Source organism: Eptesicus fuscus, chromosome 7, assembly GCF_027574615.1.
Source record: "Eptesicus fuscus isolate TK198812 chromosome 7, DD_ASM_mEF_20220401, whole genome shotgun sequence".
NCBI lineage: Eukaryota > Metazoa > Chordata > Mammalia > Chiroptera > Vespertilionidae > Eptesicus > Eptesicus fuscus.
The window spans coordinates 17,438,657-17,464,986 of NC_072479.1; the positions used below are offsets into that span (position 1 = coordinate 17,438,657).

The window sequence follows — 26,330 nt, forward strand, 5'->3', positions numbered from 1 at the left end:
AATGTTTCTCTGTCTCTCCCCCTCCCTTCCATTCTCTCTAAAAATCAATGGAAAAATATCCTCAGGTGAGGATTAAAAAAAAAATTAACATGCTTCTGGCATCATCTGGCAGACTTAGGTCTGCTTTGACTTTTCTTGTCCACAGTAAGGAATCAGTTAGTCTCCAAGGAGCTCTGGTTTCTTTAAGAGGTGAATGTATTAGGTACCAATACCTGGATGCTTGTGGTGTGAATCAAATTATCTACATGAGGACGGAGGGGGAGGAGGAGTCTCCGCTTTTCAGCCACTCCAATAAGAGAACCAATTTCTGCCTCCTCATGGCAAAGAAAAAACACAACACCCCTCCCCCCAAAAAATCCAAAACAAAAAAGGCTTTTCCCAAGATCCCCAGTGACCTTAAACTCACTAAATCTGATGGATACTTATTAGCCATTGTCTATTTTCCCCTTCAATCTAATCCTCTTCCCCTGTTGCCTATCTCCATGGTTGGCTCCACCAACCATCCTCTTAGGCTGGCCAGAAACCTGATGACTCATTCTTAACACCCTTCCCTCCCTAATCCATCATATTCATTGCCAATCTGTACATTTCACTTCCCAAACCTTGATCAGGTCTATGATATCCCTTCTTTGTCACTACCACTAATCTAGACCAGGCTAACTTCATCTTGTGCCTAGACCACTGCTAAAGCCTACTGTCTCCATGTTGGTCCCTGTACCCCTCCAATTTGCACTCTATACTACAGCCAAATAGTCTCAAAATGCAAATCTGATCCTCTCACTCTCTTATTTAAAACACTTCAATTTATGACGTACTTATGACATATGTACATGTCAAAATCCTTAACATGACCTGGCACAGTCTGCTGCCTATGTGATTCTTTCCTCTTATCTTGCATCATGCCCTGGCCCCAATTCCCTTGCTCCAGGCATATTAACATTTCCTGTACGATGGCAAATTCATATTTGGGTTTAACGCTTTTTGGTCTTCAGGGCAGAATTTGAAGTGTGATTTTAAACAATGGAATTGCCTTTCTAAGCATATAGGAATATTCTAAGCTCATTAAGAAAGTTGATACAAATGTAGCTGAAATGGCTATTATTGTTATACTAGAGGCCCGGTGCATGAAATTCATGCATGGGTGGTGTCCCCTCAGCCCAGCCTACACCCTCTCCAACCTGGGTCCCCTTGGGGGATGTCCGACATCCCTCTCACAATCTGGGACTGCTGGCTCCTAACTGCTCACCTGCCTGCCTGCCTGATTGTCCCTAACTGCCCCCCCCCCCCGCCGCCAGCCTGATCACTTCTAACTGCCTCTGCCTGCCAGCCTGATCACCCCCAACTACGCCCCCTCCCCCGCTGGCCTGGTCGCCCCCAACTGCCCCCCCCCGCCAGCCTGATCGCCCCCAACTGTCCCACCCACCGGCCTGGTTACCCCCAACTGCCCCCCCACCCCCCGCTGGCCTGGTTGCCCTACACAGCCTGCTGTTCAGTCGTTTGGTTGTCCCTCACTAACCCCCCTGCCAGCCTTGTCACCCAACACAGCCTGCTGTTTGGTCGATACTGTTACTGTGACAGTGTCCTGGACAATTTGCATATTCCTCTATTATATAGATTTATTGATTACAACCAGCCATACAAATTTCTCAGTTGCTGCTCACATGTTCAGCTAGATGGTATAGAAGTGACACACACACACACACATACACACACACACATGCACAGACACTCATAGATAGTTGTTATCACGTGTTTCTAGGATTCTATATTAGCTGGACAAATGCCAACCAACAGCTTTAGCTTTCCCAAAGACCTTCTGCAGGGATGTTCTGCTTTTTTTGGCCTGTATACTTTGTCTGATTTCACAATGTTGTGCATTTTTTGTCTTTATAGAGTACATGTTGACCACCAGGAATTCCAGACATAGAATCTGCACTTCTTTAGAAAGGTCTGACCAAGACTTTGCAAAATCTAGGCAGCTCAGAAACCAGCCGCTCCTTGAAAGTGCATGCTTTCTGCAGGCACTGACCCACCCGGGGTCACACATGTACATGTGCACACCCACCCAGAGTTACTGGTGTTCATTACACTCAATGATTTTAATCCGTTTTTCTTTGTTTTTCACATTTGAGAACTTGGATCCAACCCACTCTCGCCCCTGCAATACATCTGAAGATAGGACTTTGAAGGCCCTAATTTGGTGCAGGGGTTACCTGTTAGTTTTTTTTTCATCCTCACCTGAGGACTTGTTTTTTTATTTTTTAATTGATTTTAGAGAGAGAGAGGAAGGGAGAGGGAGAGAAAGAGAAACATTGATGTGAAAGAGAAACATCAATTGGTTGCCTCCTGTACACACCCTGACTGGGATCAAACTCACAATCTGGGCATGTGCCCTGACCAGGAATTGAACCCAAAACCTTAAAAAATTTTTTTAACCTTTTGCACTAGGATGTCGAGATTAAAATTACTCTTTGAATGTATCAATAATTTGAAATATAAAAAAATCCAAATAAATAAGTTTGTATGAAAAGAAATTCCAGTTTTTTATTCTACTGCCGCGCTTTGTAAAATCTGGGGTATTTAAAAAATTAAATCCCAAGTAGAATAAAGGAATCGAGAAAAAAGCAAGCGAGTGCAAAGGGTTAAAGTATATTTTTATTGATTTCAGAGAGGAAGGGAGAGGGGTGAGAGGGATAGAAACACCAATGATGAGAGAGAATCATTGATCGGCTGCCTCCTGCATGTCCCCTACTGGGGATCGAGTCCACAACCTGGGCATGAGCCCTGACTGGGAATTGAACTGTGACTTCCTGGTTCATAGGTTGATGCTCAACCACTGAGCCACGCCGGCCGGACGAACCTGGAACTTTTTGATGTATGGGACGATGCTCCAACTAACTGAGCCACACCGGCCAGGGCTGATCCATATTTTTGTAAATAAAGTTTTATTGGAACACAGTTGTGCTCATTCATTTATGCATTGCCTATGGCTGCTTTTGTGCTATAATGGCAGAGTTGAGTAGTTGTGACAGAGACCATCTGGTCTGCAAAGCCTAATGGTTCCCTCAATCCTGCTACACTCACCACTTTGAGCTTTGGAAGAGAAAGAAGTTGAAGGAAGGAGGGGAGGGGCCCTTGGGACGATCTGTATTCTTTAGAAGAGGGAGCCTGGAAAAGAAGCAGAACAGTCTTGGCCACTTCTGCCTGCCTCACCCTGACAACGGTGGGAGGTCTTGGTTTGGGTCCTCTTGGTGCAGCTGATAGGCTTCAGTGACCAGCAACCACTGTTCAGTTTGCACAAATAAATATTGTTGAAGGGGGTGATGTAGGGAAGGAACTACTTCATTCTTTTTTTTTAATTGATTTTTAGAGAGAGTGGAAGGGAGAGGGAGAGAGAAACATGGATCAGCTGCCTCCTGTATGCCCCCTACTGGGGATCGAGCCCACAACTGGGGCTTGTGCCCTGATGGGGAATCGAACCAGCAACCTTTTAGAGAACAGGACAATGCCCAATCAACTGAGCCACACTGGCCAGGGCAAGGAACTATTTCATTTTTCACTCTCCTTCTTTAAACTAGCAGCTCCACTGTGCACTTAACTGACACTGTATGTCTTATCATTGATTTAATGCCCTGATTTTAATCCTGGGTAGATTTGACCACTCATTACTGATAGATATGGATACTGACCTTCTAGTACAGTGGTTACCAACCGATGGTCCACGGACCACTGGTGGTCCATGAGGTTCGAAAGGTTGGCGACCGCTGTCCTAGTACACTCTGTTCTCACTCCCCCTTTTTGTCACCTCATGTAGGAGAGTTGATCAAAGATGTGAAGACACCTCTGAAGTAACTTTGCACATGCAACTGATAGAAGCTGGATAGAGTAGCAATTAAGTGCCAGGACCTGCAACCAGACAAACTGGGGTTAAACCTTGGCAGTCATTTACTGGCTAAATGACCTGGGGGGAAATGCCTAACTTATTTTTAACTCTCCCCCCCCCCCCCCAACCCCATTGATTTCAGAGAGGAAGGGAGAGGGAGAGAGATAGAAATATCAATGATGAGAGAGAATCATTGATTCGTTGCCTCCTGCATGCCCGTCACTGGGGATCGAGTCCACAGCCCAGGCATGTGCCTGGACTGGGAATCAAACAGTGACCTCCTGGTTCATAGGTCTACGCTCAACTACTGAGCCAAGCCGATAGGGCTTACCTAACTTTTTTATTTATTTATTTTTTTATTTTATTGATTTTTCACAGAGAGGAAGGGAGAGGTAGAGAGAGTTAGAAACATTGATGAGAGAGAAACATCAATCAGCTGCCTCCTGCACACCCCCTACTGGGGATGTACCCACAACCAAAGTACATGCCCCTAACCGGAATTGAACCTGGGACCCTTGAGTCCACAGGCCGACACTCTATCCACTGAGCCAAACTGGTGGGCTACCTAACATTTTTTTTATCCTCAATTTCCTCATCTTTTAAAATGGAGGGCTGGCCCTAACGGGTTTGGCTCAGTGGATAGAGTGTCGGCCTGCGGATTGAAGGGTCCCAGGTTCAATTCCGGTCAAGGGCATGTACCTTGGTTATAGGCACATCCCCAGTAGGGGATGTGCAGAGGCAGCTGATTGATGTTTCTCTCTCATCAATGTTTCTAACTCTCTCTCCCTCTCCCTCCTCTCTGTAAAAAATCAATAAAATATATATTTTTAAAAAAAGTAAAATGGAGGGCTGATGAGGATCAAATGAATTAGAACATGTAAAGCACTTAGACCTGTGCCTGGCACATAAGCATTTGGAAAATGTTAACTGCTGTTCTGTGCTTTCCAAGCTACAAGTGAAAAAGAAAACTGGCTAAATGCAGTGTCAGAAAAAGCCTCCAACAGGGTGAATTCTCCCCACTAGGTGTCACAATTCAGCAAGCACTGTCTGTCCCTTGACTTGGGGTGGCTGGCTGGAAACTTAATTTTTGCTTGTTTATCATTTTTGATTGGATTTGGTGATTTCAAGGGGAATAAACTGACATACTATCTTTTGAGGTCTCTGGGGATGCAGCAATTCCAGCAGAATTGCCGATATGCAGGGCTGGTAGGAGCTGTTTGGAATACTGCCTTTGTTCATAGTTAATGTGACCTATAATTTATTGTCCAAACTAAGATATTTTGAGAGTGAATGGGGGACTATTAATAACTATGTCAGGAGTAGTAAATGGCATGTTCCCGACAACCTGGATAGAGTCACCCTACCTTTTCCTCAGCACTTCCAGAATCTCCAGGCCACAAACTCACTGACATTCCTCAGAAGCCTGGTGCAGTCAACAGTGACAGTCCTAAAATCTTGCCTCCTTGTCAGGTATTTGTTTGAGTTTTGTCCTCTGTGGACCTAGTAGTATGTGTCTGCCTCACAGACTGCAAGCCTCCTTATGTTGAATAATTACGTATCATCTGTGGCTTTCCTCCATGGCTTTTCCCTGCAGCTGTGAACCCCTTTGCAGGCACTGAGTCCTCCTTCTCCGGATGTGTTGAAGGAGGGTGAGCAGTTTGGCCACTTCCTGGGTTATTGCTTGAAGGGTTTTTTCTAAGGTTTCTTCCATCGCTAAGGCTCCTAATCCTTGGTTATCAAATTTGCTTATCTTTTTTAAAGGGCAGGAGGACCCTCTAGCCACTCCAACAGGTAATTGCCTATGTGACTCAGCCCTTGTTGAGCCCCCAAGTTTCATCAACCTTTTGATAAAACTCTTGTAATTATGACATGCTGGAATTGGCTCCCGGCACTTGTCTTTTTTAAAGGGCAGGAGGAAGCTAACAAAATCAAACGTTGGTGCTTTTGCCCCCATCATCTTGGCCATCCCATCAACCCTGTGGCATTGGTATTATTAGGGTGAAGAAACTAGAGAGGTACAGTGCACAAAAGGCAGAGCCAGGATTCCAGATCTGCATGGCTCCAAAGCCCTGTGGTTTCTACCACACCAGGCTGCCTCCGGCCTTTACAGTAAGAGCAGTCACCAGCAGACATCCTTAGCAAGCCCCTTTCCCTCTCCGGGTAAGGATTTCTTCTGGAAGTTGACTGGAGTTTGCAAATATGTGCTAGAGGGCTGGAGAGATTGGGGCTAATGGGGGCTAGCCTTGGAAGAATTTGTGGGTGGGGCATTGAATAAGGTTTTGAAGGAGGGGAATGGAGAGTCAGGAGATGGGCTATTGATTTAAGTCTAAAAGACACAAACAAGACTGTGTGTGTATGAGGGGGTGGGGGCTGAGGAGATGAATGGAAACTGCCAGTCTAATTAGGAGATTATAAGCAGGTCTAAAACTTTGTCTCAACTCCTATTTAGAACATGATCGTGCACATGGGAAGCACAGAATACATTTGATGGCAGTAATGATGATGACGGCTGCCAGTGGTCACTTCAGAGAAGAGTCCGGGTCTTCTGCTTCAAGAATCCAGGCCTGGGAATGCCTATAGGAAGCACTCTGCCAGAGATGTCTAACTTGAGTTTTTCCTGCTTCAGTTCAGTTCTTCCGGGCACACCATGCCCTTTACCAACACTTGGAGGCCTTTAGCTCCCGGGGAGACAAGATAGCGGCTCCTCCCGGCAGTATCTAATACACACCCGCGACGTCAACATCTCAAATAGTCCGTCCCAAATACCAGGGAAGGATTTCTTAGGTGTGGAGGTGGGGGTGGTGAGATCAGAGAGCCTGGCCCGAGGGGAAAGCTGAGATCCCGGCCAGCGAGGACCTAGGGTGGTGAATGGGGCCGAGCCCCGGAGCGCGCACACACAGGCCCTGACCTCCCCTCCCCAAAGTCAGGTCCGGGCTGCGGCTCGGGCTGTGAGGGCGAGGGGAAGGCGTCGTACCAGCGCCTCTGATGAGCGGCCAATCCGAGGACCCAGGCGGTGGTGCGGGGGTTCCGGAGACCCACAGGCGGCCCCGACAGGCTCGGGAAACCCGTGTCCAGCACGACCCTGGCTTCCCTCCTCGGGCTCCCTCCTGCTCCGACGCAGGGGAACCAGATAGGGGGTGTTGCAGACCCCCTGATCCTCCCGCAACCTCGGCCGGGGCCCCAGCGCCCGCTCCAGCTCCTTCTGGCAGCCCTGTCACCCCGCCCCTCACGCTCAGCCCCGGCCCGGGCCCCGGTGGACCCGCCACGCCCCTCCCCGCCCCGCGGCCTCGCTCCGCCCCGTGGCCTCGCCCCGCCCCCGCCCTGCAGCCCTGCCATTCCCGGACAGGCCCCGCCCCGCGGCCTCGCATAGCCCCGCCCCCGAAGCCTTGCCCCGCCCCCGCCCCGCGGCCGGCCCCGCCCCGCAGCCTCGCCATTCCCGGGAAGGCCCCGCCCCCCGTTTCCGCTGGCGGTGGCTGTGGCGGTGGCGGCGAGGGAGCTCGAGGGAGCCGGGATCCCGCATTCCTGGGAGCTCGGTGAGTGCGGCCCCGGGCGGGCGGGTGGCGGGCTCGGGAGCGGGCCGGGCGAGCTTGCGGGATCCGGGACGGCTTTGGGTGAGCTAGGCGAGCCCTTCACCAGGTTTCCAGAGAGGGGAGCGCCTCAGGGGCGCCCCGAGAAGGGGGTGTCGGGAGGGCGGCTGTGGGGCGGAATGAGGGAGGGATGGGGCTGGCTCTCTGCGAGGGCCAGGACGAGGCCCAGGAAGAGGAAGGTGTGTGTGTGGGGGCCCGGGATTGGGGCGAAGAGGGATCTGCACCGAGAGGCTCGGAGGACCTTTTGGGAGTGGAGCGAGGGAGGGTGAACCGAGGGGTCCCTGGCGAAGGGATGGGAGGTCTGAGGGGTGCAGCAGAAAGGAAGAGCCTGGGAGCTGTCAGGGGTTTCTGACTGTGTGGCCCAGTAGACCCCCGTGGCTTGGGGGTTGTCCATACAGCGCCCCCAGGGAGGGCTAGGGGTTCGATCAGGACTGGGATACCGCCTGCAGGCCCTCCTCCTCTCCCCGCCCCCCCCCCGCCCCCATTCCTTGGGTCACTGCTGGCTAATCGGCACTCAGAGTGACAGAGCTTTGGCACACCTCAAGGTACAAGATGTAGTCCATCTGTGCCTCAGCTTTGGGACTTTAAGAAACTTTCTTGTGGTTAAATAAAAAAAGTCCAAAGAAGAAACTGGCTTGTTATGAGGGCAGTATTTGTACTTGTGTATCTCGAAACTGGAGTCTTGGTTCGCCTTTCTTTGCAAAAGATATTGTTCTCTTCTCTACCTCTTCCCTGGATGCCTGCAGAGTCCCGGGAAATTTGAAGCATTGGGTAGTATGGGATCGCCTGGGCTGTGTGGACCTTTCCCCATCCCCAAAACGGAAACCAGAAGGCAGCTACGCACCTCCCTTTGGTTCAGAGAACCAAACTCCTTATGTGAGGGTGCCCTTCTGACCTGCAACTGTCCTCTTCTCTGACTCAGGTATTTCCTCCTCCAGGAAGCTTTCCTGGACTAGTGGAGAAAACTGAGGACTCAGGCTCTGACCCCCGTGTACCAGCCAGCTTTCCTCTCTCTACTAAAAATAGTTATAGGGAATGTTTTGTATGTAGTTCTGCTATAAAGATGTACAGTCAGCTTGTCATCATAAGTAATGGAGGGGAGAAGAGGTATTAGGGATAATTTCAAACAATGGACTGTACAAATCATTTATATTTAGCTAAGGAATGCAGCCAGGGAGGCAGACATTTACACCAGCTTCCTACCCTCTGCCTGGTTCTGGCATGGCTGTTGCAGCTGGGCGGTGGGTCGGGCGTGAGGAAGGGAAGTGGATAGGGGTGGATAAAACTTGAAGGGTAATTCTGTTCTGCACTCATTCATGGAAGACCTGCTGTGTGCAAGGCTCTGGACCACAGAGAGTGGGCTACAATGAAGTGGGATTATTTTTCATTTGAATTAATCAGATATTAATCTTTTTTAAATCTAGGAACTGATATTTAATATTAATAACAATAACTAGTGTTTATAAAATAATATATAGTTGACCAAGTGCTTTCTCTGAACATTAGGTGTATATAATTTTATTTGAGTCACATATAATCTTTTAAAGTATATGTTATTTTTAATTGCCTTCGTATAGGTTGGGAAAGTGAGGCTCAGAGAGAATAAATTACTTCTCTGAGGTCACAGAACTTACTAAGTGGAAGAAACAGAACTTGAACCTGTGGCCTCTGACCCATCATGTCTTGTGCTTTCCTGTTGTGCTGGGCTGCCATCTGCCATTTTTCTCTATTGATCTGGAGGATCTTAGCCTCAACACCACTTATGTGTGCAGCTCTGGGCACATTACCTCCTCTTTCCAAATTTCTGTTTTGGAGGGTTATTGGGGTAAAATCTTTCTAGAGTCTCTTCCGGCACCATATAATTAGCAGTATAAGATCATATTGGCAGCCAGTCAGACAATTAATAAGTGAAAAAAAATTTTAATTGTGGTAAAAAACACAAAATTTATCATCTTAAACATTTTAAAATGTCCAGTTCAATTGCATTAAGTATATTCATTGTCCATCAGATCTCCAAACTTTCTCATCTGCATAACTGAAACTGTATACCCATTAAACAGTAACTTTTAATTTCTCCCTCCCCCAGCCCTTGGCAACCTCCATTCTACTTACTGTGCTTTATTCAGCTCCTACTATGTGCTTCATAAATGTTGCCTTTGAGGAATTAAGGAGAAGCAGCTCAGCTTAAGTGGGAAGCCCCTGGGCCAGGGGTAGCTGGCCAGTGTGCTGGTCCTCATCCCTGAGTCTCTAACTCCAGCACTGGAGTATTGTTAAGTGAATGAGTGAGTTGGTGAGGCCTTGGGCAAGTGCCTTCACCTCTCATAGCTTTAGTTTCCTGCTTGCAAAGTAAGGATAACAATAGCAGTCTCTCAGGCCTTTGGAGGAGCAATGAGGTAATGTATGTGAAGCACGAAGCTTCGGGCCTCCTACATAGCAGGTGTGCAGAAGATGGTGGCTGTTATTTATACTCTAGCTGAGGAGACTAGACTAATATGCTTGGAACAAGACTTCCTTTTTTTACTATTAAGGCCCAGGCCTGCTGTGGTTGTCATCCCCAGTGACTGAGGGAATGGATCTAATCCAAGTGCCATAGCCTGGCACTCGACATCCTTTCTATCCATTCCAGGCCTGCCTGTGTAGCCTTATCTCCCACTGGTCTCCCTCCAGGAACCCTCAGTTCTAGCCAGATGGATCTCCCAAGCATGCTTTGCTCATTCCTTTGTCTTTTAGTTCATACTGTCCCATCTTCCTGGAATGCTCTTTCCCAGCCCTCTCCCTCTTTCAAGACCCGACTCATGTCTGAGCTCTTTCATGGAACCTTCCCTGGCTCACCTACCCTAAAAGTTTCTTTGGAACTCCTATGACATTTTTTGTCTTCATCTCTCCTGGCTTTTATATATTACACTAGAGGCCCGATGCACAAAGATTCGTGCAAAAATGGACCTTCCTTCCCCTGGCTGCTGGCACCACCTTCACTCTGGCTGGAGCCACCTTTCTGCCTTCACTCCGCTCGGAGCTGCCTTTCCAACTTCCCACGCTGCCCAGAGGCCCGGAGCTGCTGGGGCGGTGCCTGTATATACAAATTAACCAGCAATCTTTGTTGGGTTAATTTGCATACTCACTCCTGATTGGCTGGTGGGTGTCGCGAAGGTACAGTCAATTTGCATCTTTCTCTTTTATTAGTGTAGATGGAGTGATTCTTCAGTGAATTTGATGAATACTTAGTATGTATGTGTCATAGTACAAGAGTCTGTGCTAAGTTCTGGTGATGCAAAAATTAAAAAGGTAAAGGTCCTTGTCTTCATGGGGCTTATAGTGTAGTAAAGGGTTAAGAAAGGGGTTCAACAGTGACAAATCAAACTATAAGGTGAGTGGCCTGTGAGAGGAGAATGTTACGTCGGTTCAAACAGCAGGATAAGTCACCCTGATTCTGGAGGAATGCTTCATGTAGCAGGTGGTATCTGACATGAACTTTGAAGGGTGGCTTGCATTTCAACAGAAGGGAGGAGGAACCAACCTGAGGAAAGGCACTAAGTAAGTGTTGCAGTGTGTAAATAGCATAGGTTGGCCAGTGAGTGGGTTATGTGGAGGGAAGCAGAGAAATAAAAGGCTAGATAGGGAGACAATGGCTATATAGTAGGCAGCTTCAAATGTCCAGCCAAAGAATTTCATCTATCCATTCATTCAAGAGAAGGTGAGTGCCCACCATGTGCACTCCTTGGGAGGCCCTGGGAACTTGGCAGGGTTTTGAACAGGGGTTACAGAAGCAGGGCTAGGCCTCCAGTGGGTGAGACTGGGGTCTGTTAAGAGGGGAAATCATGGTGGGGAGAGTGGCTGGGCAGCTGTGAGGAACGGAGAGAAAGGACTAAACCTGAGACATTTTGGAAGAAGGATTGAGACAATTTGTGAATTGGTTGGCTGGGGTGGTGAGGAAAGGACGAAGGGGGATTGAAATGGATTCTGAGCATCATTGGGAAGATGCAGTGCCACTTGCTATTCTAGTGAGTATCATAGTTTCTCTAATCCTATCTAATAATAGACAAATAATAGACAAATACGCAAATTGACCGCACCTTCGCTACACCCAAGCCACGCCCACCATCCAATCAGGACGAGTATGCAAATCACCCCAACAAAGATGGTGGCTAATTTGCATATCAAGACAGCATCGAAAGAAGCCAAGAGCTTCAGAAGGGAGTAAAGCTTCGAAGAAGCAAGCAAGCCGGGGGGGAGGAGAAGGGAGGAGTGAAGTCAGGGCCGGGGGCGAAGGGAAAAGCAGGTGGGCTGGCGGAGAAGGCGGGGCGGGTGACAAGGGCGGAGCAGAGGCGGGGCTGGGGGAGAAGGGAAAAGCAGGCGGGCCGGGGGAGAAGGGAAAAGCAGGCGGGCTGGCGGAGAAGGCGGGGCAGGCGACAAGGGCGGAGCGGAGGCGGGGCTGGGGGAGAAGGGAAAAGCAGGCGGGCTGGCGGAGAAGGCGGGGCGGGCGACAAGGGAGGAGCGGAGGCGGGGTAGAGTGCAGCAAGAAATCCTATTGCAGGATTTTTCCTGCAACGGGAACGCTGGTTAGATTGTAAGCTCCTTCAGGCTTAGATTCTAACCACCTCTACGTTCTCCTTGGCCCAGTACCCACTGCTGAGAGACATAGAGTAGGCACAGTGTCAGAGGATCGCTGACATTTCAAGAAATTAGTCTTGTCATGGGAATGTAATGTATGCATGGTGACTATCCTCTCCTATATAATAAAAGCCTAATATGCAAATCAACCGAATGGCGGAACTACCGGTGGAATGACCAATCACTATGATGCACACTGACCACCAGGGGCATATGCTCAATGCAGGAACTGCCTCCCCAGCCTGCAGCCCCCAGGCCAGCCAAGGCGTGTGGCAGCGGGGGAGCCCCCCCTCACCACCCCGCCAGTTGCCCTGCAGAGGGAGGCGACTTGCGGTTGTGGTGGTGGCGGGGGTGGGGGGTAGGGGGGTGGGGTCAGCCAGCACGTGGGTGGTGGTGGGGCGGTGGGGACTGGCAGTGGCGGAGGCGGGGAAATTGGGGGGCGGGCCCAGCCCATTCAGGTGGGGCCGGCGAGCAGGGGCGCCAGGCCGGCCAAGGTGGGTGCCAGCGTGGGGGCCCCCCTCCCGATCGCCCCACTGATCGCCCCACAGATCAGCCCTGATCGCCGGCCAGGCCTAGGGACCCTACCCATGCATGAATTTCGTGCACTGGGCATCTAGTAGTTAATAATACTGTACTGTATATTTGAAAGTTGGTAAGTGAATAGATCTTAAAAGTTTTCATCACAAGAAAAACAAATTGTAACTATGTATGTATGTTGATAGATGTTGACTAGACTTATGTGGTCGTCATTTTTTAATATGTACAAATATCAAACAATTATTTGTATATCTGAAACTAATATAATTTATGTCAATTATATTTCAATAAAAAATATGAATCCATTTTGCCACCCTGGAATATTTTTACATGGGCCTGGATTTCTCCAGAGTCGTGTTTCCACAGAGCCCAGTGTTTCCTGTGTATCTTCACACCCCAAATTAACTACCCTTTAAACTTCTGCTACAATTTCATCTCTCATTTGATGGCCGTTTTCCACCAAGTTTTTATTGCTCCACAAGAGTACTTTGGATGTGGTAGAGATGAAAACAAAGTGGCCTGTTCTTTACATCAGCCACCTAGGGTATGTGAATCAAATTCGTGTCTCAATAAAGTTACACGCTTTTACATATCTTGAAACTTTGGGTTGCTTGTGAGTGATCAAAATTACAAACATTAAATCTTTGGGTGCCCGGGGTCTACCTCAGAGATGACATGGGTACTCTTACGTAACTGCCCATACCAGACATCACTAATTGATCACAGTGGTCTTTCCAGGGCTTGGGTTCTGCTAATGATGCTTTAGGCACTCACCACCAGCTCAGTGGAATGGGCACAGCAGCTGGAACCAGTGTGCCATTTCTGGCTTTCTCCACCTTTTGAATGAATGGGTTCTTGATGGGAGACTGCTGCCCCAAAGAGTGGCCACTGCTGGACAACATTCACCCTAGAGTGGCTTCACAGAGAAGTGATGACCTAATTTTTGTTTTCCTGCAGGAATATCCTGAGATCTTATCTGTCAGCAGCCAAGGTGTTTGTAGGAAATTCAAAGAAAACAGGTCAGTATTGGTCTGGGTCCATTGTGGTGGAGCCTTAGAAAGTCTTTGTGCTATAAACTGAAGTCAGAGTCTCTTTTGCCCTTTAACTGTGGGTTGGGGAGGAGGATAACATAGGATACTGATATTTTTTAGACCGTCTCTCTGCCCTAGCACTTGACTTGGAAGTGATAAGCTCCTTAAATTGGGCTTTGGGGGCCAGGAGAGAGATCCTCCTCCCTACTGTTTCTGATTGGCAGCTAGCAATATTCTTAATTTCTTTCTTGGAGAACCACCCTGATTGTAAGGAGGAAGCCTAGGGAAGCAGGAGAGGCCGGTAACTTCCTGCTTCCTGTCTCCTCCCAGCAGGCTTGGGAGCTAGGGTGGAGGACCTCCCACCAGCCATTCAGAAAAGCATCTGTGGGAATCTGGCCAATGCTATCTAACTCTTATTCCCCTGCTCTGGCTGCTACAGGAATGGCCCTGGCCCTCCAGGTGGCACCCTCTGCGGGGACCCTCATCAAGGTCCTCCTCTCTGCTCCTATGGACTCGTGGGGGTCTTGCTTTGTTCCCAGCACTTGTTCATCCAGCCCCTGTGGAGCTACTTTAGGCAGCCTGTGTGGATGCTGCTGATTCAGGTTCCCTAGGGTTGCTGCTTACAGACCCTGGTCTTTTCATGTTTTACTTTCTGTGTGTTTTATTCTGTGGCTTCCTCCTGCTGGGTGATGTGTAAATCTTCTACCTTCTAAGAATCTAGCAGTGTGGCAGTGGGGGTGGTGGTTGCGGAAAGGATGGTGCTGGCTGGTAGCTTAACCTGCCAAAAGGGTCCCTTCTCTAAGTTCCAGCAGAAATTATTTGGTGTTCCAGGAGTGGCCACCAACCTTACTGTCCTGCCATGTTTTTGCACAAAAGCCTAATATGCAAATCAACCGAATGGCGGAACTACCGGTGGAATGACCAATCACTATGACGCACACTGACCACCAGGGGCAGATGCTCAATGTTTATATTTGTCACTATCCTCATGGGCCACAGTATCAGACTCTTGACATAGGTCCACAACTAATTTATTTAAAGTGTATTAATCTTAATTTAAATCTCATTTAATTTTCACAAGAGTCTAGAGAGGTAGCTGTCATTTCCCCCCATTTTACAAAGGCAGCAGCTAAGGAGAGAGTTGGTCAGAGACTTGCAGGGTTCAAACCCAGGCAGTCCGGCTGCCACGCTGCCTGTCCTACAGCAGAACTTGGCTGGCTGTTCTCATAAGGTCCTGGGCAGGGCCTGCCTGGAGCTGCTGAGGCAGGAATATGGAAACTCCCATTTTAAGTCTCCCCGCTCCCTGGGACCTGGATGGGTATCCACTTTCATTCTCACTACTCTTGGGTTTGGGGCACCACCTGTGAGTGGACTATGCAGGGCAGACAGGCACATGGGCCCGGGCTGAGGGAAATCAGCCTGGTGAAAATCAGGTGGTGGGGAGGGAAGGACTGAGGCCAAGTGATGAGAGGCCTTGCTGCACAGCACATCCTGGCTCCTCAGCATATCCTGTCCCATGACACAGATTCTGCGGGGCCTGGTCCTAGGGGGAGGACTTGGTGGGGAGCTTCCCAGGAGGCCTGCATGGTCTGACATCACCAGTCATCTTAGCCAGATGACCGTCCTTCTGTGCATCTGTGTTGAAGCCACAAGAGGGAGACCTGAGTGGACTTTCCGGACAGGAAGTGTAGGGCTGTCATGCTGTTGAACCTCTGGAATGATGACCAGCTCCCGGGCGGGAGGTTCTAATCCTGGCTCCTGCCTCTGCCTCTAACAGGCTCGGTGACCTTTGGCAAGTTACTTGCTTTCTTCAGGTCGTCTTCTAACCCACAGAAGGAGCGGCTGGGTTATCGATTGCTAAGGTTCCTTCCAGCTCTGATGGAGGTGGTTTCTCAGGTGGGATGAAGGCACAAGTCTTGGCTTCTAATCCTGGGACTTCCCAGATACCTCTTCCTCTTACTGTGTGCTCTCTGGCCCTGGCCTAGAAGTGGATGGAAGAGGAAAGAGGAAAGTTAATGAGTAAACCCAAGGCCCTGATTTTTGATAGAAGCGGATGGGGGTGAAGGTTGTTTACAGAGATGGTCACCTGTCTGGTTAGTGGCAGGGCCTTGCTGCCTGACTTCCACCCTCTGCTCATGGCTCTGCTGCTACTTTCGTTTTAACTGCCTCCTGCCCAGCCCGATGCACTCAGGAGGTCGAAGGCTCCACTGCTGGAGTCCAGCACAATAAGTTAATAATTTCAACTTCAGTGATAGCCACAGCATAATGAAACAGGAGTGTCTGCCTGGGTCCGGCTTCCAAACCCGTTCCCTCCTCTCAAACCATAAACACAACCAAAAACTTAGCTGAACTGGACTGCGGCACTTGAGGAGTGGGTGGAGCCAGAAGGAGCACTTCCGCTGGCTTCCAGCGTCCCAGTGTGTGCTCCAGTCTACGTTCAGGAGCCAAATGCAGATTGCTTTTTGATTATCCATTGTTTATTATTATCTGTGCTTTTGAGTTTACCACACCCCTTCCTCCCCTCTGTCTTCCTACACCCTCTCCCCTTACAGTGGCTGGAAATTAATTGCACTTTGAATACTCGCTTACTTTCTGAGAGACTCGTGACCAATTCTATGCTCAATGGTCAGCATTTATTAAAAATATCTGAGCTTGTGATGGGAAGAGGAAAGGATGGGGATGGAGAACAGTCCAGGGGTCTGAAGAGTCAGGCAGCTCGGTGGATCCCCTGGGAACCCTCCATTAATTAGAGAGACGTGGCTGTCACTGCAGGAAGGCTGAGGGGCCTCTGGCCTGTGGTTCAGGATCTTGGTGAGTTCTGGGCCTTGGCCTTAGCACCTTAGGGCCACTGCTAATCCCCACAGCACCTTCGGGCAAATTTGAAAAATTTCTCTTTCTCAGGTTAAAAATGAAAATTAAACTGAATATATTATTGTAAAACCTGAACAACATCCAACTGCATAGGATAGCCTTCTAGAACCCTGGCAGTCAGGGCCCTGGCTGTGTATATACCTGTGTTCACACCCTTCCCCCTCCCAGTGAGGGAAGTATGTATGTCAGTTTCAGAGTCTGGGAGAAGGCCTGGGTGAAAGGGCCTGTGAGAACAGTGGACAGGTGAGGAAAGTGATCTCGTGGTATGCTCAGAGCAAGGTTGGAACAGCGTGTGGCCATGTACGTGTGTGTGCGTGTGTGAGAGAGAGAGAGAGAGAGAGAGAGAATATGTATACTTGAGATAAAGAGAGAGGATGTGTATACTTGCCCTGGAGTGTGCATGGCTGGGTATGCCTACATGGGTTTGTGGGGGAGGGTTCTCCTGCATTGTCCTGGGACTGAGCTGAGAGGCCCACCTGAGCACTTTCAATAGATTATGACATATCTGTGACATGAATGCCCCCTCCTTAGAGGGATTATAAAACTCAAACACCGAATCTGCTAGCCCCTTCTAAGCCCTCTCACTTGGCCACCTGCCATAGTGTGGAGACTGAGGCTTAGGCGCCTGACTTTCCAATAAGCCTTAGGGGTGGTGGTGCCAGGGACAGAGGGAGCAGACACTGTCTCAGCAAGTCCCCAGCCCCCACTTGGGCCAAATCCTATAGAAGGGCTCAGAGGGGCAGGGTGATGGGCTGGGTTTGAATGGGGGTGTATGTTTAGGGGTGTGTGAACATGTAGAATGACGTGTTTTGTTTTAGAGAAAGGTAGAGGTTAACGCTTGCAATTTTCCACTTGTCTTATTCCTAAGAGATTCTAAACAGCTTTGTTTAAAAACTGGACATGCAGATTGCAGAGACCTGAGTGAGGAAGAGCTGTTGGGTCCCCCAGGAAGGCAATTACGTTTGAAGCCAGAGTTTGGATCGTATGCAGCCTGTGGGACCTGGAGTGTGGGGAGGGGGCCTCTGAGAACATCCCTGAAGGCATGAGTCACTCTCTATTAGCAGCCTGCACACGAGCTTCCACTTGGTCGCTGCTGGAAATGGGCAGGGTAGGAAGGAAGTGCCAGCCCAGGTTATCATCCACCATCCTGGCTGTGGGCAGCACAGAGGGTTGGAACTACCTGTCTGGACTCTGCCCCTCTCGCACTGTTAGACGAGAAGCTGGAGATAGTGGTGGCCAGTTGGCTGGTCTGTGAGTCTCCTTTGAGGGGCAGTCAGTACCTGCAGTGCAGGGAGAATAATTCAGGACACCATCCAATCAAGGACAGGCCTGAGTGTTACTTTCTCTGGGGACCCGGGGAGGAGCCCGTGGGAGCTGGGCCTCGAGGGCCAGGTGAATTTAGAGAGGCAAAGGTAGGGGCTCGCTGAGTGATTGCAGTGAGGATGTCAGCCTTGGAGATCTGGGAAGGATGGGTGTGGCCTGGGTAGTTGGACTGGAGATGCCCGAGGGGAGGGGTACCTTGAATGCCATCCAGAGGAGATTCAGATCTTAGGAGGCTAGCCCTGTGGAGCTAGTGTTGGTCCCTGAACAGGGGAATGAAGGATGAAAAGGGATCTTTTAGGAAAAATTAGCTTGAAGCAGAATTGAAGATGATTTTTTTACGAGTACCTTGGTTGTTGTAAAAAATAGTACAAACTCATTATAATATTCAAACATTACATAAATTATAGAAAAGTAAAATCTATAATCCTGCCCTTCAGAGGTAATCACTGTTAATACTTGGTTTACCCGTACTTTCCAGCGTATAAGACGAGTGGGCGTATAAGATTTTCCTGGGTTAAAAAGTCATTTTATATGCCGGAAAATACGGTAGTCAAATATATCTAATCCATTATACCTAATCCCATCAATATAGTCCAATATACCGTATTTTCCAGCGTATATAACGACTTTTTAACCCAGGAATATCTTATACGCCCAGTCGTCTTATACGCCGTATAAGTATATCTTTTTCAGGTAGTTTTATGATAGACTAACATCCAGCTCTCCAACTATTCCCTTATCAATTTCCATAAGTAGAATTGTATTGTACTTACTGTCTGGGAACTTCTTAAGCCACTTTTCCACATCAGTGCATATCGAATGACCTCATTCTTCTGAATAGCTACATAGACTTGCTGGATGAGTTTTATATAAATTATCTATGGCTGCATAATAAACCACTTCACAATTTAGTAGGTTAACACAACAACCATTTTATTTGCTCACAATAATGTGGGTTAGCCCTTTGGACTGGGCTCTGCAGGGCCTGGGTGGTCCAAGGGAGCCTCTCACGTGTCTGGTGATTGGCTCTGCTCTCAGCTAGACCTCTCCACATGATTTCTCATTCTCAAGGACACCAGCCTTTTAGGTGAAAATGGAGTTTCCAAAATCTCTTGAGATCTAGGCTCTGATGTCTCACAGTGAATAATCCATCTACTGCTGGTTAGAGCACCAGCTGGAACTTCAGGGTTGGGGGAAAGACTTCACTCTTTCCCGCCCCGCCCCCTTCTTTCTTTTTGTTAATCCTCACCCAAGAATATTTTTTCATTGATTTTTAGAGAAAGTGGAAGCGGGGGAGGGAGGGGAGAGAGAAAGAGAGAAACATTGATGTGAGAGAGACACATCGATTGGTTGTCTCCTTCACGTGCCCCTAAGGGCTGGAGTTGGAACCTGCAACCCAGGTATGTGCCCTTGACCAAGAATCAAACCCGAGACCCTTGGGTGCGCAGGCTCTAACCACTTAGAAACACCGTCCATGGCAAGACTCCACTCTTGATGGGAGGACTGGCAAAGTCACACAGAAGGCATGTATGTGTGTTCAGGGATGGGCGGGAATGGATGTGTAGTCCTCCATGTACCCAGAAGGAGGAGAATTAGAACATCTGGGAATAGACCCCACAGATCTTTGGAAGATAGTACAGGCACCTTCCCTTCCCAGACCAATCTTTGCCTCAAATGGATCAACTAGGGAAAATGGCAGGAGCAAGACAATCTTTGTGTTGGGTTGGAGTGGTGTTTGAGGTGGATCCTGTGTGTTTGTGTGGGACTTGTGCTGGTAGGGCTTGGGGTGATCTAGGATTTGGGCGTTGTGGTAGACAGCTTCTCCTGCTAGGGTTGCCAGAGCTGTAGAAGTGGAGCTGGAGCCATCCTGCCCCCCGGGAGCTGCCAGGAGCCTGGCTGCTCGATACCCCTGCTAGCTATCATGGCCTCTCTGAAGATATGAGTCAGTGAGTGACAGGTCACTGCAGATCCAGGCCTCTGCTGGGAATTCACTCATTCATTCACCCAGCAAATACTGCACCTACTCTGCTCCAGGCTTCCTCCCCATCCTCTTGTAACTCTGATGTGAAATGAGACCACCCGGGCCTGTGTGATTCACAGGCTTCACTTTTCCTTCTCAGGAAACTCACAGTGGACTTAATATTTTGACTTCCCACAATGTATTCATTTTATAGTTTTCTTATCACCTGCCTTGGTAGCTCTTCTCTCCTGTGAATTCACCAGTGGGGGTGAGGCAGAAGGAGACAGGGAAGAGCCAGCTCCTGGTTGTTAAGGAATCCCCAGTCCTGATTGAGAGGATGCTGCAGCAGAGCTGCCGGTGAAGTCCTCGCAGCGCTAATCATTCATCAAACTTACCTCTCCCTGCAGATCTCAGGCCAGACTTGATGAAATACACTTTCCTAGGACAACAGTGTTCTCTCGCCTGCCATCTGCCTGGTGGTTTGTGCATTCATCAAATAAGAACAAAGGCTGAGTGGACTTTCACATTTGCAAACCCCTTGGTGTTTTATTTTCTTCTTGCTCTCTCAGCATCTCTTGGGAAAGAAATGTTTTGTGGCTGGGAGGTTCACTGTTTGGGCAGCAGTGCAGAGCATACTGCACAGCTCAGCCTCTTGGTCACTCTCTTCCTTCTTGACTGGGCTGTGGGAGAATTGGCCCAGCTCAGTGAGACGACTTGGTGAGGACTGTGGGTGGGGAGGGGCAAGTGGCTGCACCACACTTGGGGCCAGCATTGTGCTACCGTTGCAGGGTTAATGATATCTGATCAGCTTACGGGCTTAATGTGCACCAGTGCTTAGTGTTGATGTCTGCAAACCTTTAAGAAATCTGGCATCACAAGCAAGACAAGAAACCTCAGCAATGCTTTTGGCTAAGGAATTGGAAAAACTGGATGGAGGCCCTCAGTCTGCTCCAAGTTGGCCGGTTTGAAGCATATAATAGGTAAATTCCCCGTAAGTGAGACCCAAGAGGCCCCTATATGGTGCCAGGCTCTTCCAGCCTCCACCCACCATTTCTGGGTCTCTACCGCTGTGAGGATGGACTCCCACTTCAGCATGCTCCAGAGTCACAATATTAGTTCATCAACAAGTAATCACCGAGCGCTTTGATTCCTTAAGGGTCTGAGGCATCTTTTGGGCCAGGTGCTCTGTGTGATAAGAGAGCTTCAGCTGATGTGGGATAGGCGAGTCCCCAAACCTTTCCTGGCTATCAGCTGTCCTGTTGTTTTATCTGGTTCTGTTCCCCCAGGGTTTGGTCCTGCAGCATCCACAGCCCTAGGAGTGGGCTCTGAAAATAGGAAGGGATGAGATTGCTAGTAGATGCCGCCAGAGCTTTCTCTGTCGGACTCAAAGGAGATGACCACTGAAGTCTTACTGCCCTATTTCATACCTAATTTGGCATCAAAATGATGTTACCTCAGTTTTATTCTCCACCTTCCTCACAGCTTATCCAAATGACGGTCATTTTACAAGTTCAGGTGTCGCTGTTTTGTGGTGGTGGTGGCTTTAAATCAAGTACTTTAAACATATTCTTGCTTCATGTCATGAACAGACACCTAGGAGTGGCCACATCTTGAACCCAGTGGTATAGGGAACTGGTCTGTGGCCCTGGTGTTTCTGAGATCCTGCAGCCGCCTCACCCTCCCCACCCACCAGGATTCCAAGCAGCCTTCCCGCTGCCGGACATCTGACCTATACACTCAGGTTGTGTGCAGCCCCCATGGGAAGCTCTGATAGGCAGGGCATTTCTGATGGCTCACCTCAATCTCTGACTCTCTATTCCTTCTGAAGAGCAAAGGGCTTGGTTTCCCCCTCCACTGATGCTTTGCCTGTTTTTTCATTGCCTAGCATCTGGTGGGCATTCCAGTGTTTTTTGAATGAGTGAATAGTGCATTTGTGATATAAAAAGAAACGTGTCCCTAGTCTAGCCATTTCCCCGGGACACTTAGCACACTTGCATGATTTAAAACCATCCATCTCCGTAATCACAGGGGCTTGAAATGTCTCTGGGAGGAAGCAGGACTCCTCCTAAGGCAGGAGCTCCTTATTAGAGCCTGCAGCTCTGGGAGGGGGCTTCCGCTGCCTTTCCCCCGGAGGTGGAGGGAAGTTACAGGGAAGAGGAGGCCACTGCTTGCGAGTTTCATAACTGAGGGAACGGAGGCTGGTTATCCCAGGGTCTCCAGGCAGTTGAGCAGAGGAGCCTGGAGCCAGACTTTCTGTTCCCAACCCTGGATTCTGTGTGCTCCCCTCCCCCAGCACCCTGCTCCCATCCTTCTTAGCTCACCCAGGGGTGCCTTCGAGTTTCCAGCACCTTGTGTGTGTGGGCAAAATAGGCCATTTATAGGAAAACATACACACAAAATGGCCAAATCCATGAGGACTTGAGAGAGGCATGTGTAGGGTTATTTTGGGTTTGGTGGCCTCGGCTCAGATCTCTCTGGCATTCCGGGCCACTGGCCTCTCAGAATTGACCAGAATGGAAGGATGATAAAAATCAAGGCTCCAGGAATAGCCCAAGAATTTGCTTATTCTTAACCCCTGTAAAGAGGTACTGCCCAACCCAGAGCTGAGGTTGTGTGGGCCTTGGGGAGGGGGAGAAGGAGAGTTCAAGGCAATTTCCTCTTCCCCCGGGAGGAGAGGGGTGGCAAGCACAGTGCATGGCTCAGGGCCAATCTGTTAAGGGAGTTGGACTTAGAGGCCATAGGAATGTCTCTTCCCCACCAGTTAGTTCATCCCTGCCTCTTTGGGGGTCGGCTGCTAACTCCCACTGGCTGGGTTGGTGGGCCAGGCTCTCTGTCTCTTTTGTTTCTCTGTCCCTCTCAGCCTTGGGAAGGCTCAGGACAGCTCTGGCCTCCAATCCTCAGGGAGCTTTATTTCTTCTCCCTTCCTTGGAGTCAGGCCCAGAGTTACTTTTGCTCAGTGCACATGTGGAAGACACCTAGCACCTACCCAGTGGATGTTCAGGAGCTAAGTGAGGCCAGGAATCTGCCAGTGCCTGGAAGGACCTAGAGTGGACATGTAGCAGCAAGCCTGTGTAGACATTCACAGGTTCACTGTATCATCCAGAGCAGTCCATAGGGCTGGTGGGGCAGTAGGGACTGGAACTGGGAGTCAGGACTCCTAAGTGGTCCTGGATCAGTTGTCACTTCTCTGGGCCTTACCTTTTTTGATCTGTAAAGCCAGGAGTCTTTGATCCCTGAGGTCCTTTCTGGCTTAAGAGTTCTCTGATTCTAGGAGTCCTAGGGAGGCAAAGCTTTTCAGGTGGGTAGGATGTTTTTGTTGTCTCTGGTGTTTGTTCCAAACGGGAGCAGGCTGAGGGCACAGATGTCACAGCCAGGCCTCAAACCTCTCTTCTGTTCTCTGGACTCTCCTACTTAGGAGAACTGTAAAGTCTGACTTTGTAGTTCAAAAAATCAGTTGCCCTTCCAGGACAAGGTGGTCCCCCTGGCCTAGGTCCAAGTGACTGAGTGCGGCATGCTGTGAACTGGCACCTGCCCCCTCCAGCCTCATTGCTTCCCACTGTGAGCCACTGTGTCCCTGTTGTTTCTGTAATGCCAGGCTACCCGTGGCCCCTCCTCCCTCTGCCCACCATGAAGGTTCTCATTGTCCTTGGTGTGTCTACCTTGGTTGAAGTGCCCCTCCTATCCTGCCTTGTTTTATCTGTTATTTGCATTGTTTTAGCAAATTTGAAAATTTGCTCAGCTATTATTTCTTCAAGTATTTTTCTGTTCTCCTTTCTCTCACCTCTCTTTTTAGAACTCTAATTACAAGTATATTGACTGTTTGCTATTGTACTATAGGTTGCTGATGCTTCATTAATTATTTTCAGTCTAGCCCGGCTGGTGTGGCTCAGTGGTTGAGCGTTGACTTATGAACCAGGAGGTCATGGTTTGGTTCCTGGCCAGGACATATGCTTGGGTTGTGAGCTTGATCCCCAGTAGCGGGCTTGCAGGAGGCAGCCAATCAATGATTCTCTTTCATCATTGATGATTCTAGCTCTCTCTCTCCCTTCCTCTCTGAAATCAATTTAAAAAATTTTAAAATTTTTAATTTTAGTCTTTTTTTTTCTCTGCTTCATTTTGAGTAGTTTTTTTAAAATCCTCACCTGAGGATATATCTACTGATTTTTAGAGAGAGAGGAAGGGGAGAGAGAGAGAGAGAGAGAGAGAGAGAGAGAGAGAGAGAGAGAAACATTGATCAGTTTCCCCCTGCATGGGCCCTGACCGAGAGAGAGAGAGAGAGAGAGAGAGAGAGAGAAAGAAACATTGATCAGTTTCCCCCTGCATGGGCCCTGACTGGGGATCAAACCCACAACCTAGGTATGTGCCCTGATTGGGAATTAAACCTGCAACCTTTTGGTGTATGGAACAATGCTCCAACCAATTGAGCCACCCAGCCAGGGCATTTTGGATAGTTTTTATTGTTCTGTCTGCAAATACAATGATCATTTCTTTTGCAGTGTCTAATCTGTTATTAATTAATTCCATCTAGTATATTTTTCATTTCAGATATATTTTTCATCTTTATAAGTTCCATTTGAATTTTTATATCTTTCATTTCTCTCATCATGTTTATATTTTCCTCTTCATTCTTGTGTATGTGACCATATTTATAAAACCTATTTTTCGTTCTTTTTTTTCCTGTTAATTCTCACCTGAGGATATTTTTCCCATTCATTGCTTTTATTTTAAAGAGAGTGGAAGGGAGAGAGGGAGCAGGGGGGGGGGGTGGGGGTGGGGGAGAAACATTGATGGGAGAGAGATACAGGCTGCCTCCTGCATGAGCCCTGACAGGGGCTGGGGATCAAACCTGCAACCCAGGTACTTGTCCTACCTGAGAATTGAACCTGCAACCCTGTGGTGCTCTGGCTAATGCTCTAGTCACTGAGCACACCAGCCAGGGCTGTTTTTCATTCCTGTTTACTAGTTTTATCATCTCTGTCATTTTTGGGTTTATTTTGTTGACTGATTTTCTTTCTGGTTATGGGTCATATTTTTATGCTTCTTTAAATACCTGCTAATAAAAAAGTATGTTTTTATTGATTTTAGAGAGAGGAAGGGAGAGGGAGAGAGGTATAGAAACATCAATGATGAGAATCATTGATTGGCTGCCTCCTGCACGCCCTCTACTAGGGATGGAGCCCACAATCCGGGCATGTGCTCTGACTGGGGTTGACTCTCAACCACTGAGCCACACGAGCGGAGCAATACCTGCTAAATTTTTATTGGATTCCAGATATTGTGAATTTAATGTTGTTTTATTTCTTTAAATAGTGTTGGACTTATTCTGGCATGCATTTAAATTGCTTAGGATCAGTCTGATACTTCCAAGGCTTGCTTTTAAGCTTTGTTAAGGTGGATCCAGCCTTTAATCTGGACTAATTTAGCTTCACTACTGAGGCATCATCTTTTTAAGGACTCTATCCAGTGCCCTATGTATTATGAGGTCCCGCTACTCTTGCAGGTGGAAATGTGAATTCTTTCTGGCTCTTTATGAGCTCCACGAATTGTTTGGCTTGTTGCTTGCCATTGGTTCTTTTCTCAGAATTGTGGAGCTTCACGCCACACATGTGCAGATCAGCAAGAGCTTCAAGGGGACTCTTCTGCAGTTCTCCAGAGCGCTCTCCCTGTGCAGTCTCCTCCTCTCCAGTATTGTGCCCTGTGAACTTGAATTTCTGTTTCCTCAACTTGGTGGGGCCATTTGGATTCTTCCTGCTGTGCTGCTGTGTGGAAGTTGCCTCTAGGCAGTAGGTTGGGCAGTCATGGGACTCACTCTTGTTTCCTTTCAGGGAGTACAGATCTGTGCTGCCTATTGTCCATCCTCCGAAGCAGTTGTTTCATGTGTTCTGTCCAGCGTTTTAGCTGTTGAAGGGAGGCAGGTAAATCCAGGCACTATGGCTATAAGCAGAAGTCCTGCATTCTCAGAAGACTCCCTGGAGGAGGGATCCCTAGTCAGTCTCCTATAAGACCCCAAAAGCAAGTATGTTTCTTTCCTCATAGTTTTATCTGTGTGTGTGTTTTTAAAAATCTCTCGGAATAGGCTGTCTCCCTGAGCACAAAGATGATATGCCATTTTTCTTAGTAGCCCTTGTACCTAGCCCAGTGCCTGACAGCTCATGTTTATTGACTGAATGAATCAATGGAAAAAAACATAAGCTAACCATGCCCTGCGGTTGCTTAGAAGACAAGTACCATCCTGGGTACGGAGCTCTGCTCTTGGGAATATAGACTAGACTCTTTGTGCTCTATGGAGCTCACCCTACATCTGCAGCATTGGGTTTTGTTGATTCTGCTTGGGACACTTTCAAATCTGAATTTATCCAGAGGAGGGTGACTAAGATGGTGTAAACCAGTGGTCGGCAAACTGCGGCTTGCGAGCCACATGTGGCTCTTTGGCCCCTTGAGTGTGGCTCTTCCACAAAATACCACGTACAGTGCGATTGAAACTTCGTAGCCCATGTGCAGAAGTCGGTTTTCGGCTCTCAAAAGAA

At 48.6% G+C, this 26,330-nt stretch overlaps 1 protein-coding gene across 3 annotated transcripts in view; it reads left to right on the forward strand.

The window, feature by feature from the left end:
• Positions 1-7,337: 7,337 nt before the first annotated feature.
• Positions 7,338-26,330, forward strand: part of TSPAN9 (tetraspanin 9) — a 204,459-nt gene continuing 185,466 nt past the window's right edge. The window contains exons 1-3 of one of the 3 annotated variants that reach the window (XM_054718783.1): positions 7,338-7,416; positions 13,576-13,637; positions 25,629-25,819. The gene's annotated coding sequence lies outside the window, so the exon portion shown is untranslated. The remainder of the gene's footprint in view (positions 7,417-13,575; positions 13,638-25,628; positions 25,820-26,330) is intronic. The other 2 variants (XM_028148519.2, XM_028148521.2) reach the window with 2 other exon arrangements.